The following is a 14,529-nucleotide window of genomic DNA, read 5'->3' as shown; positions in this document are numbered from 1 at the left end:
CTCATAAAATTGACGTAATCTGCGTCACATAGTGACGTCATTGCCCTTATGTGCTACTATTTTAGGCCATCGAGTTACCTCTCAACCATGTTTTGGGATGATATTAGTATACTCCTTTGAGGCCTTTGCATCAACACCACAGACGGCAGAAGTCAGAATAAAATTAACAGATTTTGGTCAGGACACGCATGCGAATTCTTAAGTAACCAAGCTGTTACTAAGACATACTTATCCATGTAACCAGACATGCCAGATGCACAATCTGGAAATTTCGTTTGAACTTCCGCTGATTCCAAGTTCTCAAAGGAGAAAGGTCGATAACGTAGTTTGTAATCACTCTTTTAGCGCAATGATCAAGTGAATGTGGGTGCTTAACGACGAAAAACAACATAGTGTCCGTCATGTCCTTTGTATAAACTGTGGGCACAGAATTATCATTATCGATGCTCATTTTACTTAGAAGTCAGCTCTGTTTTTGGATTTCACAAAGATATGATTACATCTATAAATTATCCCTTGACAACACCATTCAATATAATATTTTTGCATTGAGTGCTGAAAGATTTTCTATGAAAAAAATTGTACTAGACATTTTTGGTTCATTAAATCACAGAGGATTGATTCTTCGCAAAAGGATTTTAAATTGTTAATCAAGGCAGACAGCCTCATCAGAATTAGGAACGATTAAAAATGCCGAGTTATTGTGTCATAACGATGGCAATTCTGCTAATTAGCAACCTGCAGCTGTGAGGTAATTATCTTTCGCATCACTTTGAACTGTTTTTGCGATTGATGCTTTCATGACATTTCTTTATTTGTCATGGCGCGGCGGAGAGATTATCTTTGAAAATGCTGTCAGCGTCTACAAACACTGACTGTGAGAAATATTTCTTTCGTGAGGTAGTGTTGAAAAATTGTTTGATATCTCGACGACCGTAGTGCCTTGAGATAATCTCCCCATTGGAACTTGGAAGTTCTATTTTTGATACCTTCTTGATACCAGAAGATGCATTGCTTGCATCCTTATTGCTAGAGGGAAAACTCTCTACAATATTTGTGTAATCTTCATACAAGACTTTACAGGTATCTCTTCTGTCAATTCATATAGCTTATTACCAGTTAACGTTTGCTGGCTTAATGTTGGAGTCAGTATCTGTGATTCAAACACGATAATATTTGTGTCCTTGGTTAAAACAATATCCACAGTATATTTGTCACCTAAACACGTCATGAAAATAGGAGTTTCTGCACCATAAAATATGCCATACCGAATACATGCTGAAGAGATCACGCTCCATAATGACGAACACAACAACTCATTCTAACTGATGTTTTTGTTTTCAGTCAGAAGGTTAAGAATCTACTCAACACATTTTACATATTCAGTCATGTTAACTAACATTAGAGCGAAAAATATCTCATTCCCTTCAACTACCCGAAAATAAGTCTTTGACTAACTCTATTTAATGTTTAAAGAACGCCACTGCTTTGTATCTAGAGTTGAATTTTGCTCAAATTGGTTTTGCATTCCTGTCAGATATTGACGTTATCTTCTAAAGGCGCATTAACGTTGGAACTCCTACACGATGCCTGTGTACCAGACTCAGAGCCTTTAAAGTATTTTTGAAACCTTAATCCCGCCGCACCAAAGCAGTGAAAATATTTTCGAATCCTCTACCAACTCAATATTTGCGATAAATGTAACACTGATAATGTCAAGTCTCAAACTCTAACGTATCAAGATCAGCTAAGTGAAGCATATGCTCGAGCAGTTGCCACGCTTACCTCGTGAGGACTAGACTCGTGACCGACAGATATTTTTCCCCTTGAAAATGACGATTATATACTAATGGTATGAAAGCATTGCTCTCTTGGCCTCGGGATGCACAAACCAATACAACATGACCAGAGCATAGAATAAGAAACGACATGAGGCTTTTCTGACGTTCATGTAATGTTTGGCATTACGTGGAGAAAAGAGAAGTTGCCCCAAGGAGCAGTCAGTCGACTTCTTTCCAGACGCTTCCATTCTGAATACAGTTATTATCTAGTACCATCGACAATAGGTACCGGGGACAAAAGGCCTAACATTTTGCAGGAAAACGGCTAATGCCTGCCCTGAATCAAGACGACTCTTCTGCTCACATTTCCTACAGAACCGAACCATTACGTTGGCATTTAAGCGAGACATTTTTTCACATCCAAAGAACGACTAGTGAAATACTCAAGTTGCTCAAATCTTTGCTAAATATCTTCTCTGCTCTTCTTGATAATGAAATCGGAACCTTCTGTCATGATGTAAAACCCAAAGAAACTGCCTTTAATGGCATCACATTTAAATATTTCTGCACCGGTAAGTCTCCAGTGACCTAAGATCAATACCACAGTCGTGATGGAGCAAGATTTGATAAAAGCCCGACACTACTTTACAATAAGTACAAATAGTTAGTTCGTAACTAATGATAAAGTTCTGATTGGTAATATAATGAAACAACAAACAGAGTAAATTTCTGTGATCAAAGTTAAGCAACCATAAGAAACTAAACCATTTGTCTTTTTGCCTAACCCAGAGATTTTTACGTGATATTGCTGTACGAGACATAGAACATAATTGTATCTATTGCTCAGACTATCAACCATAAAACGTACCTGATCACAAACTCTTGTAAAAAAACAACCTCACATGTCCGAGGTACACCATGACAAAAATGATAACAACACTTATCAAGCAGACGATCCATTCTAGCAAAGCTGATTTTCTGTTGTTGTTCTTCAGGCGTGACACGATCATTCCATGGTAAATGTTCAGTAAGTTATTTCCGATCAGTCTCAAAGTACTGATAGAAAATCGTGTTAAATCTCGTTCGGGCTCTATGGGGAGATTTAATAGCTGTCAAGTAGAATTATGATGTGTTCGCTGAAAGAGTATCTGTTGGGTGTCATTGACATTCTCGATCTAAGTTATATTACCATGTGGCAGAGTATTGGTTTTGATGACGAAGAACGGTTTGAACTTATCTTGTCGGCGCTTTGTTCTACTGTACATAGATCAGCTCAAGTTAGCACTAAAATGACGGCAGCTACCTTAAACAACAGGAGGGGTGCCTCTGTGGAGGCGTCTAAAGTTGTTGTGAAAGGCCCTGATGAGCGGATTTAGTTAGAGTAAAGTGCGAAATAAAAACCGCCGTTTTTATTATCACTATTCCACGTTACTGTCACCCGTTTCAGCATAACGACGTCCCCGAGAGCAAAATATGACAGAAGGAGAAAGTATGATAAGTCAGTGTTGTTATCATATCAAGAAAGTTTGGAGAAAATGTTAAGTTTATCCTTCAAAGTGACGCGCTTCCATTACCAGATTGGATGGATATTTGGTGATGGACTGACCAATCTACGCATGATCAAAGGCTGAGGTAATGGGTTCCAACCTTGCATGTCTGGTGGTGAAGCCATGATTTTTATGATGGGATTTGGCTTCCGTTCGTTTCATCTGTCCTCAGCAGATATCACTGGTTCCTGTGTGATTGAACTCCCATATTATATCTGACCTTGGATTTGAGACAATGGTGGCCTGAGCGCGTGAGCAGTAAACATGGTAAAGTTAACAATTTACTATAGAAATTTTCAGCATCATTTCAGCAGAATGAAAGTCGCTTGCTTTCTCATACAGTTGCTTTGGTTCCTGATCGCACACCACGCATGTATCATTATGCCGTTCTTGTAACCACTCGTCTGGTACCACGTTCATATCATTTGTGAAATGCGTTTCCTACAATTTTGACTTCTACCCACCTAAACCGAACCTTCACAAATTCAGCTGCATACAACAGATACAAGAATTTAAGAAAATATGTATTTCGATTTATTTTCTCATTGTGAAATGGCTCGAGGAGACGATAGTTTAGTCATATATCTGCACAACCCTTGGCATTGCTCATAAATACTGACAAATGAGGTAAAGAAACGAAATTACAGTGTGACACCTGCAGCAATAATCACCTCTTTTTAGACATAGACATTTCCATCCTGGTATGCAAATGTAACTGTCGGTGAGCGTTCTGGTCATTTCGTCTGCTTGAGCCAATTATAATTTGCTACTGGTCTAAAGTAAAAAAATCTATCAGCCTTCACCCATAGGTTAAAATCCATCTGAAATGAAGCCATATTAACTGAAATGCCCCACCGACATGGGTGTTGACTGAAGCATCAACCCTCACAGATTTTTTTTCTTTAGTCATCTTTTAGAAACCATTATCCCTGAAGGTCAAACCTTAATAGTCTATATCTTACTAGGAGTGCACTAGAGTTTTACACAGCTAATCTGACTGAAAGTCATGCTCGCATTCTTAAGACGATTTTGTATTTCTTTATAACTTGGAGATGATACGAACATGCATTTTCCATTTCTCTTTGCTAGTATAAAGTAGCCTCACTAAGCTTACTCTGAAAAAACTCGCTGTACTTTGTAAAAGTAAATCTGCACCAGTCATAATAACAGTCAAATGTACAGCTCCTTCAAACATTTGTCAAAAGGCTAATGAGAGGCTTTAGATAGACTCCGTAGGCTACTTACTTCTGAGATTTTATAAAACCAGGAACATACTTATATGTGTAATATAGGATCAATGTATGTGATTTATATGTCGCGGGAGGATTTGTTCTGATATGTCATACACTGGTGATGGCAGTTGTGATGTCATCGAATAGTACGGACAGTTTTTCTTTGCCATCTTGTCTGTCATATATATTGAAACAATTTCAGAAAAAAATCTTTCCAGCGTAATGAGCATGTACATTAAACTATCCCATTTAATTAGAGTGTTTAATTCTTCTGATGACGATCGATAACTTTTTAAGAACTTACTCTCACATCAGTCAGCAGGCGGAAAAGGAAAGACCATGAAGAAAGTTGATTGCATTTCTACACACTAAGCTATACAACAGCAAAAAGTTGCATTGCTAATCTTCAAAATGCATGTCGCCCCCTTAATGATATTAGAGTTTTTTAAAAATTAACAAAAGTCTAGCTAAAAATACTCCCCTTATGTAGGTTTGAAGATTTAGTGTATGATCAAATCATCTCTTAGGTATCCCCGAAAAAGGAGAACGATCAGTGGGGACAATTGATCCTCTTGGTCATAAAACCGATGAATTTGCCTGAAAAAATGCCCTAACCTGAACATTCCCAAACGATCGCCCATTGGAAAGCCTGCAATGTAACGTTCTCCATCCGGATTTAAAAAGCACACCGAAATGTTTAACAAGTTCAACACTTGACTTGAAGCTATCCCGCACAACCATGTCTTGAGGCACAAACCCTGTTGTTACTAAATTACTGTGACATTTTCATTGACTCATATCATTAATTCCTTAGTAGATTCAAATTACGAGTAAGTGAGATTGCCAGCCCTCCACGGCTTCCGTTCTTATTAATCCGTATTAAATCCATCCACCTGCAGTGACATTCCCATGAGCTATGGTAAGTTATATTTATCGGGAAATATGAGACATTGTTAGTGTGACAAAATTTGTGAGTGGCAAGATAATTTAACCAAGGGTGTTTGCTGCTGCTGAAGATGCAGCAGATGCAATGACATTCAGACGACAAGAAACTGTGTTGAAAAAAATGGTTTCTTTGAGTGGATTTTTTCATTGCATCTGCCCAAACTGTCTGACTGCTTAAAATGCGTATATTTACTAAATCAGAAAATCTCAAAGTCGACTTCAAATTTCAAATTTCGAACGATCGAACGATGCCTTGCGCGTACTTTAACGTAATTTTCAAATAGGATGTAAATTGATATGTGTCAGAAGGAAGGTTTCATTAAAATATGTCATGGTATATACCGCTAATGTTTTCCTCGACGACATGAGGTTTAGGGTACAAATCGAGCACATGTATAGTGATCTTATGGCCTTGATGTGAAAAAAGCACCAGTATTTGTTTCATATTCGGGCATCATAGAGTGATTTAGCCCAAATCAACAGCCCATTTCCAAAACTAATGAATGATACCCACTATAGTCGCTACTAAATTGACTTAGCAATTTCATTGACTCTCGTAATTGCCTCTGTGTGGTATCGAATGAGGAATAAGCAAGCCACTAGCCCTAGGTGACTTCCATTTCCAACTTGATTGAATCTGGTCCACTGCCAATCCGCTTACAGAGCCAACAAAGGACGTAATTCAGGCTCAGCCAGATTTGAAAAAAAATGCTGATGACACAACAGGCGCATCGTGTGACGTCACATGACTCAACAGGATAATGACGAAATAGAAAGTAGAACACAAAATGGCCCAAAATTGTGCAAAATATCGTAATCGACGATGGCATGGATCTAGCGAGACGAGACTGGTCCCCTGCTAGGACAGGTTTCTCACGTGTCCCGCTTTCGAAACAACTGTAGTTGTTTCATCGAGGTTAAAAGATCCCAGGTCAGAAACCCGGATAAGATTCTCACAGGTAGCTAAGATCATATTAATCGCTTTCCAATACATATTTATATAATCTTTACAAAATTCTTTCAAGGTTCTGGTTGAAGCTCTCACAACGCAATCCTACAAGAAAATGACTGTGCAAAGATTCCATAATCATAAACTTGTTTGAAAAAAGATTCAGGAGTTTTGAGCCGAGAGGTAACCTCTTCCCTTAATAAAGATATTAATATATACATTTGTCTCCGAATCATGATATCTGCACATTCCAAATAGTGGTCTACAGCTGAGCATTACAATAAGAAGCCATGTCCACTCATGAAATAAGTCGCAAAAGGTTAGTTATTATCATCGCATTTTGTCCAATCAATACTTTAGATCAAGCAGAGTAGAAAGCCATTATGAGGAAAGGTTAGGTAATTACTGCAAGAGCTTGTGCAGTGAATCAATCGCTACATTCTACGATCGTATCGTTTTACCAATTCTGTCAACTTGGTGTGGATTGCGACGGACAGAGTGTCAGTGATGAGTTGAAGTCACAAATGCTTCAATCGATTTACCAGCAACAGCCACGATTGATTTGGAAACTGGGTCAAGTTAATTATTTGAAGAGAAGCACATCAGCTCTCGAGACTGCCGGATGGCCTCTGCTGGGGAAGGGTCTAGCAATCAAATACATATGTACATGCAGATGCAGATGCAGATTCGGATATATCATGAAACAAAGACAAGCAAATGATTTTACTTCAGGGTTGTACAACGATTTGAGAAGTGCAACTACTTTCTCCTCGTCGGCAACCCACTGCGTTCTAATGAACCTTGATTCACAGCTTGCTGGATAAAAAGCAAATCTAATACATGGAGTTGATGAAATCATCTCAAACTCAAGAATCGAAAAGTGTGATTTTTATCGCTTAAAAACTCCAAGTTCCATTCTGTCCAATTAAGCACCAATCAATATGCTGGGCACGAACGACAACACATCTTTTTCCCACGTTAGCTATATTTGATTTCGTTTCCTTCTCGTTGGTTGACAGCAAACGCCGGCTGTGTTTTTGATAATGTTTTTTTGGTCCGCCATTGCAATTAAAATAAATTGAGCAAATTGAACAAATTTCTGCTCTCGAATTTGGGAGTTCTTAAACACAGCAATTAGTTTGACCCCAGCAAAAACATTTTTAGTGCATATTTGTGTTCATAACAGTACGCCTTCAAATTTGAATTTTCATCCACGTTGGAAACTTGCCATTGATAAAAGTAAGAAAACACAGTCTATGCGGCCTCCAATGCATGTCATTGTGATGGTTTAGGAGCCTAGTTCAGCTAAGTCCCTAACATTGACCAGGACAAATACATGCAACTCATAAATAAAATCGTAATCATGGCAAAATACAAAACCTATCATGTATGGACATACAGTCTGCACCACATTGATTTTCCTGATTAAGCTGTCGCGATGATTGTCTGAGACAAAAATCTGAATTGATATCCAGATCGTGTGAAATGTCTCTGGTTTCGTAGATGTGACCTTGGGGACCACATGCTCCAGCAACTTGATGGGGCGATGAAGTCTGCTGGATCATTACTTCTGATTGGCTGAATCCTGATGGTTGACAGATTTGTTCTAACGCTATCATCGTGATCACGCTGCTATTGTGATAACCAACTGAGATGGGAGTTCTGATACAGCGGATCAGACTCGAGACATATACGCTCCTATCGAAAAAGAAACTCTTATCTACTCAGATTCTGAAAAGCCCCCAAAGCCCTCGGGACCAGGGCGTTTAGCAGTTGATTCTGCCGTAGGGATTAATTGTTTTCTCGTGCAGAGAGCATGGAGGTTAAAAAAAGTAATGTCAAATGTCGATGATAAGACGTTGGCCGATTGTACATTAGCTTGTAAAAACTCAGCTCTCCATCAAAATATTTTCTCATGAGCTTTCACCTAGGCATTGTTGAATAAGAAACAATGGTTTCCAAATTGGCAGTAGGCTTGTGGCAATGGTCATCTAATAAGAATACATCACTGAGACCATATATATTGCTTGACCAGATGTTCCAAGTCACTTTCAATATAGGCACCACCCAACAGCGATTCCGGCCATTGATCACCAAGCAAGCTCTTCATTACGTCTCTCATTGATCTCATTCTCGAGTTATCTTTGTTAGCTCTGCTTTTAGCACCACAATTGACAGCTTATTGACGAAGCATACCACTTTATAATTCTTCTCTTTCTTTCGATAATAGCTCTTTAGTGTTGGATCAAGGCTGCTATCGGGAAACTGGTTAGGTACCTCCAGAAATGTGCGGAGGAGGTTATCATGGCTATATTACATGGTCCATAACATTTAACCGACCATTTGGGATGGCGAGGATAGGTCATGAGGAATGACTGATTCTGGACAATGACCTCACCTGTCACAACCATAAAACTTTCCAATCCATACTAACACCTGTTATATCGACAAATAGACCTGATTTGTATCACTCAAATAATGCCTGGTTCTTGTCTTTGTCGTTGTCTTTGATCTTGGAGTTATCTACCCTATAAACGGCCGTCTGCAATCTTCAAAGAAATTGAAAATCAAAATTTGGATTTGAAAATTTGAAAATGTGTAAATACGACCTTAATATTAATTTCAACTATGCCAAGGTACATATAAAAAAATTCACACGTATTAATTTCCCATGCACTGAACCGGAAGCTTTAAACCGAAGCAAACAAAATTGCCTGTCAAGCTTTTGATCGTAGTCCAATCTCATTGTCCAAATGGATCCTTGAATCCCATTAACCATGACCTGCAATTACATTAATGGCATGCGAATCTTTGCTTAACAAAGGCTCGTGTACTCTTGGTGATAAACACGGTGAATGAACACGCAAATGACAGATATCCATGCTGCCGATAAGGTGGAATTACAGACCCGACAATGCTGCATTAATAGTGATGCCCAAAAAAATAAGAACTAAGAAAGACAGTGGCCATTACCTCTACCCACATTGCTTACCTCTTAGCTTAATGATGCTAACCAAATGGAATCGCCATGTATATTAGCAAAGTGTTCTCTATTTTACCAAAGACCCTTAAAAAGGACAAGCTGATTGGCACTATCTTCGAGAATGTAAGAAATATCGACATTGTGTTTTTTCTCATGATTTGCCTCCATCTGGGACTGGATATCATTGCGAAGACTATCACATTAGTGCCCTGGACAGGAAAGCAAGCGTTTGTCCAGTGTTTCTTTAACACTATCGATGTCATTCAGTCCAATATGTCCCAATCCTCTTGATTAGATTCAATTGTAATGCTTTTTGTTGTGTTGATAGCCTCTCCATTTTTTGTTAATGCCTGTTCCAATGACTATTTTCCAATAAAAAACAACCAAGACACATGTGAGTGGATTTGCATTAGCTTTCGTCAGGATTCTGGAATGAGAGGTATAACAGTTTTAGATGCAACTGATGTGTCAATTGTAGTTGTGGAAAGGCCCGATTCCTGATTTTAAATGCCGTTAGGGCATAACTCGTGCAGTCGCGGCAACAGTAAATTACGACACAAGTGGCTATTTGGTACTCATCTAAATCACCTGCTGTGGAAATTGGCCTCTTTTGATGATACTTCTGCTACAAACCCACGAGCAAAAGGGTAATCTGAATTGCAAAAACTTCGCTGATATCGAAAGTAGTGTTGCCGAAACAAATTCATGAATCATACTTACATTTTTCTCTTTGATCTAATTTCAGGTAAGCAAAAGCAACAGAGCTTAAAACGGATGAGACAAGTAAGTTGCAACACTTAATCTGGCATCATCGAAAATCACCAGTTGGTATTGATATAAAGGTAACAGGTTTTAACTTTTAAACTTTATATATATACCAATTGATTATAAAATTATTGAAGTGCTAAAAAATTTCTCTTGAGGTATCTTTGCGTTGTCCAGTGAACAGCCAGAAAATTCCCTTAAGATTCTCATTAGATTCTCAGTTGAGATCTATTCAGTTTTGTGTATGTATGAACATTCGTTAAAGGTCATGTCATATCTAATTTAGTATCTCGTACATGTGCATGTAAATGTTTGCAAAAAAATTTAATTAGGATCTCGGATCTCATGGGAATCTTGTAAAGATTTTACATGCAAACGTTATGCAAAATTGGAGACGATCTTAAGAAAGAATATTATGGAATATTAACAGGATTTTTGGGCTGGGCTGCATGAAATCACGTGACCAGTTGTTTGCGTGAAGCTCGGAACTCACCAACGTACACTGTCATACAGGTGTATCAATTTTTATTAGAATAAATAATGAAATCACCATATGTGGTTTTTTTCGTTATTGTCTCTCGGGACTTGTATATATTACGGGGAAGACTTGTGTTTTTTTCTTGATTCTCCCTCGCGACTGGTATAGCACGGTGACGACTGATATATGGTAACTTATATATTGCAATTTCATCCAGTCAACTGTCTGTTCAAGTGCAGATACATCCTTTATTGGTACTTGCCACCAAAACATCTTCAAATCAACATAAACTGATGAAAAGTAATAACAATATTGCGTTGCTGGAGTGAAACTGATTAAAAAATTGCTTTCCCGAACTCATATCATATAAATTGTAACTAAACTACCACGGACTGTGACAGCAGATGTAAACCAAACTACCAGTAATAGTAAAAGCGGGCTTGATGAAAAAGAAGCCAGCTTGCTATCTATATGGGGATCACGTTGACAGTGTGAAATAGTATCTCTTCGTTTGATTCCTGGCGTTTAGCGAGATGTGGTTTTCGTCAAGGGTTCTGTTAAATATCCTGCGATTACCATTCTCATTATAATCATGGTCTTCCTGGTTGTCGTTTGGTCAGACTAGCAGACTATTTACAATCAATCACCTGAATATGTCAGACTGGGTTGGGGGTGGGGTTGTAGGTTTTGGCATGTTAGACTAACGGACTGTGTCATTAACTATACAAGGACTATCAGCACGCAGCACACTCTGTATGATTGATGATTAGCGACCAGTCATGCACTTAGTAACCAGCCCACATGAATTTTTTAACTTTTTAGTTTTGCTGTTGCTGCAGAACAGCTAAAAGAACAACAGTAGCAGAGTCTTTACCGAGAAAGTAATCACGGGTATTCCAATAACCAATATCGGTGTGAGTAGCCATGGTGAAACTGGTCAATATTCTATGTGCTCTGTTATTGACAATGACTCAATTCCAGTGGTTCATAACTCATTATTGTCTATGAGCTTCAAAGCTACTTCGTCTATTTCTTAGACATATGAGTTGGCAACCGATTTGTAGTTAGAAGCGCCCAATAGTTACAAGGTTACGAGGTTAAGCAAACTTTAATCGGCAAGCTTCATCTTCATTACTAGTAAGGTTTAAAATAAGTGAGAGGAAATGATATACATGTAGATGGAACTTGAGATGCATTTAAAGGCTGTATCACCGTATAAGAAGGGATGCTCTAAGCAAGACCCCGAATCATGCCCCGACTTCTAATCTTGAGCGGCATATCCCCGGACCATTCTTTCTACCTCTACATTCTCCATAGCTATATTCACCAGTTTCCGAGAATATGGGTGTGGTGTTCCCATTGTTTGTTCCCGCTTTCTTTAAACCCAATATTGAAATTCCTGTCATAGATCACGGTATCGCCCACCACAGCAAACAATAATCTGGTTCATTAACAACATCTGTGGACAGACCTCTAGAAATCAATAGAAGATACATACAGCTATCTCAACCAGTCTCAATATAGGCAGGGTCAACACCGACATGAATGACAGGACAATACACTGGTGAAGCCGCAGATTGTAACACTTATCTGAATACTCGCTGATAAATTCGCTGGTGTCTGAGCCTAAGGAACATAAGTGTGCGCTCCGAGCAAGTGTTTGTCTCCCATATATCATGTTATTGCGATGGGATCGTGCACTAGCAAAAATCCAGACAAGATCCTTAATTTTGTTTCATGTACCTGTACTTGTACATGCGTTACAAGATCCTTGTGGAATTCTTAATGAAGATCAATTATTAAATGGTCATGTGGTCTATCAGTCTCATTTCTGTCGAAAATAACTGCTTATATAATTCTTCAACTAATCACCCAGAAGAGAATCTTTTCCTCGTCAAGGCAGAGTTATTTCTGGGAGCATAGCCAACGATAGCGTGAGGCAATTTGCGGATGCAGCATCAGATAAGCTCGTTTGATACATCAGCAAGAATGATTCGATGGTGGTACGCGTGACATGCGTGAGGATTTCGGTTTTAACATTCAGCGTAAAGGCAGAAGATTATTGCCCAGTTTGTCTCAATGTGGTCGATGCCTTTGTCTCTGCCGTTGACAAGGATATTGACAGCAACATGAATAGGTAATGAATGGAGAGGGGAAAAAAAGAATACCGTCAGTAGAATCCACAAGTGGTAGTACCGTGATGATAGTATTGAGTATTCTATGTCATGAGGAACAGGCGTATCAGCACTTGAAGAGTTTCGTTGCTAAAGATCGTGCACGGGTATTTTGGTAGGCAGACATTGTCATTATGAAGGGTTATTAGAAAAATTAAACTAAACTAATACATTTGGCTGACGTAACCCTGTGATAATTGCATTATTTCATTTCAGCCAAATAATGGCTGGATCATTAAATAACATGGTCCCTTGGCTGTCATTATTTGCATGACAGCCATTTAGTATTTGTGATAGAAATTTGTTTCATATGGGCCAACAGAATTAGATATCTTTCAAAACAATCTATGACACAGCTCCTTTCGACTGATTCATCACTGCATAAGTCCGTTTAAAGTTAGAAGTACCGTGGGAAATTTCGAATTGGCATTGTACACTTTGAAATACGCTTAGTACACCGAAGTGTAACAGAACATTCAAAGTATTTCACTGAAGTTTGCATAATGACGAAACTTTGAAATCCTACAATTGACCCCATCGTACGAACTGTACCTTTAAATCAAATCCTCCAAATTGTCTCCAGCCAAATCATTCATTTGTCAAGTTAAGCAGCCTATTGACTCCGAATATGACAGCTAATAAATTCCGGAAAATACCTGATTATTTCGCAATGGGATTTTGTCAGATTGAGTATGGTATCAAACCTATTTAGACTTTTTCCATTATATTGCATTTTGTCCGATGATCAAATACGTCCCTGTCACAGAGGAATAATATTCTCACTTATCTTCGACATATCTAGTTGTGGTATCTGAACAAACCAATAAATAGCACGATATTATACTGGATCTTAACTATTTCATCATATATTGATACTAATCATCGCCATCAATAAAACAGCCCAAAATAAGTATACATTTTCGTATTGGGCGTACACTTGGGACAATGTATGGCCACAAACCGTTATAATAATCACTAAAGAGTGCTTGCGCAGAAAAAGGATCCCGGCCATGCTTTTCTGGCTCTTGCACTTTAGCCCAGTATAATCGTAATAGATGAGCGTCTTAGTCATACCAGGAAAATCTCGCGTTAGATATTGCCATCCAAAATGGCCAGCTATAAGCCCCTCTCGGGTTAGGAAGTATATCGACTTGGGCGATATCCTAGCTAGCTACAACAACAAGTAAGAAGCCGCGGCTAATCGTAAATTACCCATCAATAATTCTTACTAGCCATCAAAAGCCCATTAGGGGTCGAGCAATGACACCAGACCATGTTTTTTCTCATTCTTCGAAAAAATCCCAGACAGATAGCATTAGTACTAAAAAGTGTTCCCCAGTATTACCATAAATGTAAGTTCCGTACAAGAGAGTACTTTTAATGGATTTTAAAGCAGAACTGAGTTTGGTTTTGTGCTTGGAAATCTGCTGCATAATTTTAACGGAGCCTGACAAGTGCTAACCAGGAGGAAAAACTGTCCTTTACCAGCCCCCAAGAAATCAGCTGGTTGGACCGAGCAAAAAAAAACTGAGCCATTTTGCACAATAGGGTGACTATTGATAGGCTCTGCCGAGATCAGACGTCAGGCCAGATTAATTTGTTGTTTATGAGGATTGCTGCATTTTAAGGGTTGATTCCTTTTACGGCATTGGTGTTCTTTGTGATTGGGATGCAA

At 38.6% G+C, this 14,529-nt stretch overlaps 2 protein-coding genes across 6 annotated transcripts in view; one reads left to right on the top strand and one right to left on the bottom strand.

The window, feature by feature from the left end:
* LOC135488941 (sodium- and chloride-dependent glycine transporter 1-like) overlaps positions 1-14,529 on the bottom strand; it is a 234,830-nt gene that overhangs the window by 120,893 nt on the left and 99,408 nt on the right. The gene's annotated exons all lie outside the window — the stretch shown is intronic.
* LOC135488942 (G-protein coupled receptor dmsr-1-like) overlaps positions 1-14,529 on the top strand; it is a 156,593-nt gene that overhangs the window by 60,204 nt on the left and 81,860 nt on the right. The window contains exon 3 of one of the 5 annotated variants that reach the window (XM_064773931.1): positions 10,183-10,220. The exons of the other annotated variants lie outside the window; for them this stretch is intronic. The gene's annotated coding sequence lies outside the window, so the exon portion shown is untranslated. The remainder of the gene's footprint in view (positions 1-10,182; positions 10,221-14,529) is intronic. 5 annotated transcript variants of the gene reach the window in all.

The sequence above is a fragment of the Lineus longissimus genome, chromosome 6 (assembly GCF_910592395.1).
Source record: "Lineus longissimus chromosome 6, tnLinLong1.2, whole genome shotgun sequence".
NCBI lineage: Eukaryota > Metazoa > Nemertea > Pilidiophora > Heteronemertea > Lineidae > Lineus > Lineus longissimus.
Note: the sequence above shows the minus strand (reverse complement) of the source record. Positions and strands in the feature narration are given on the sequence as shown.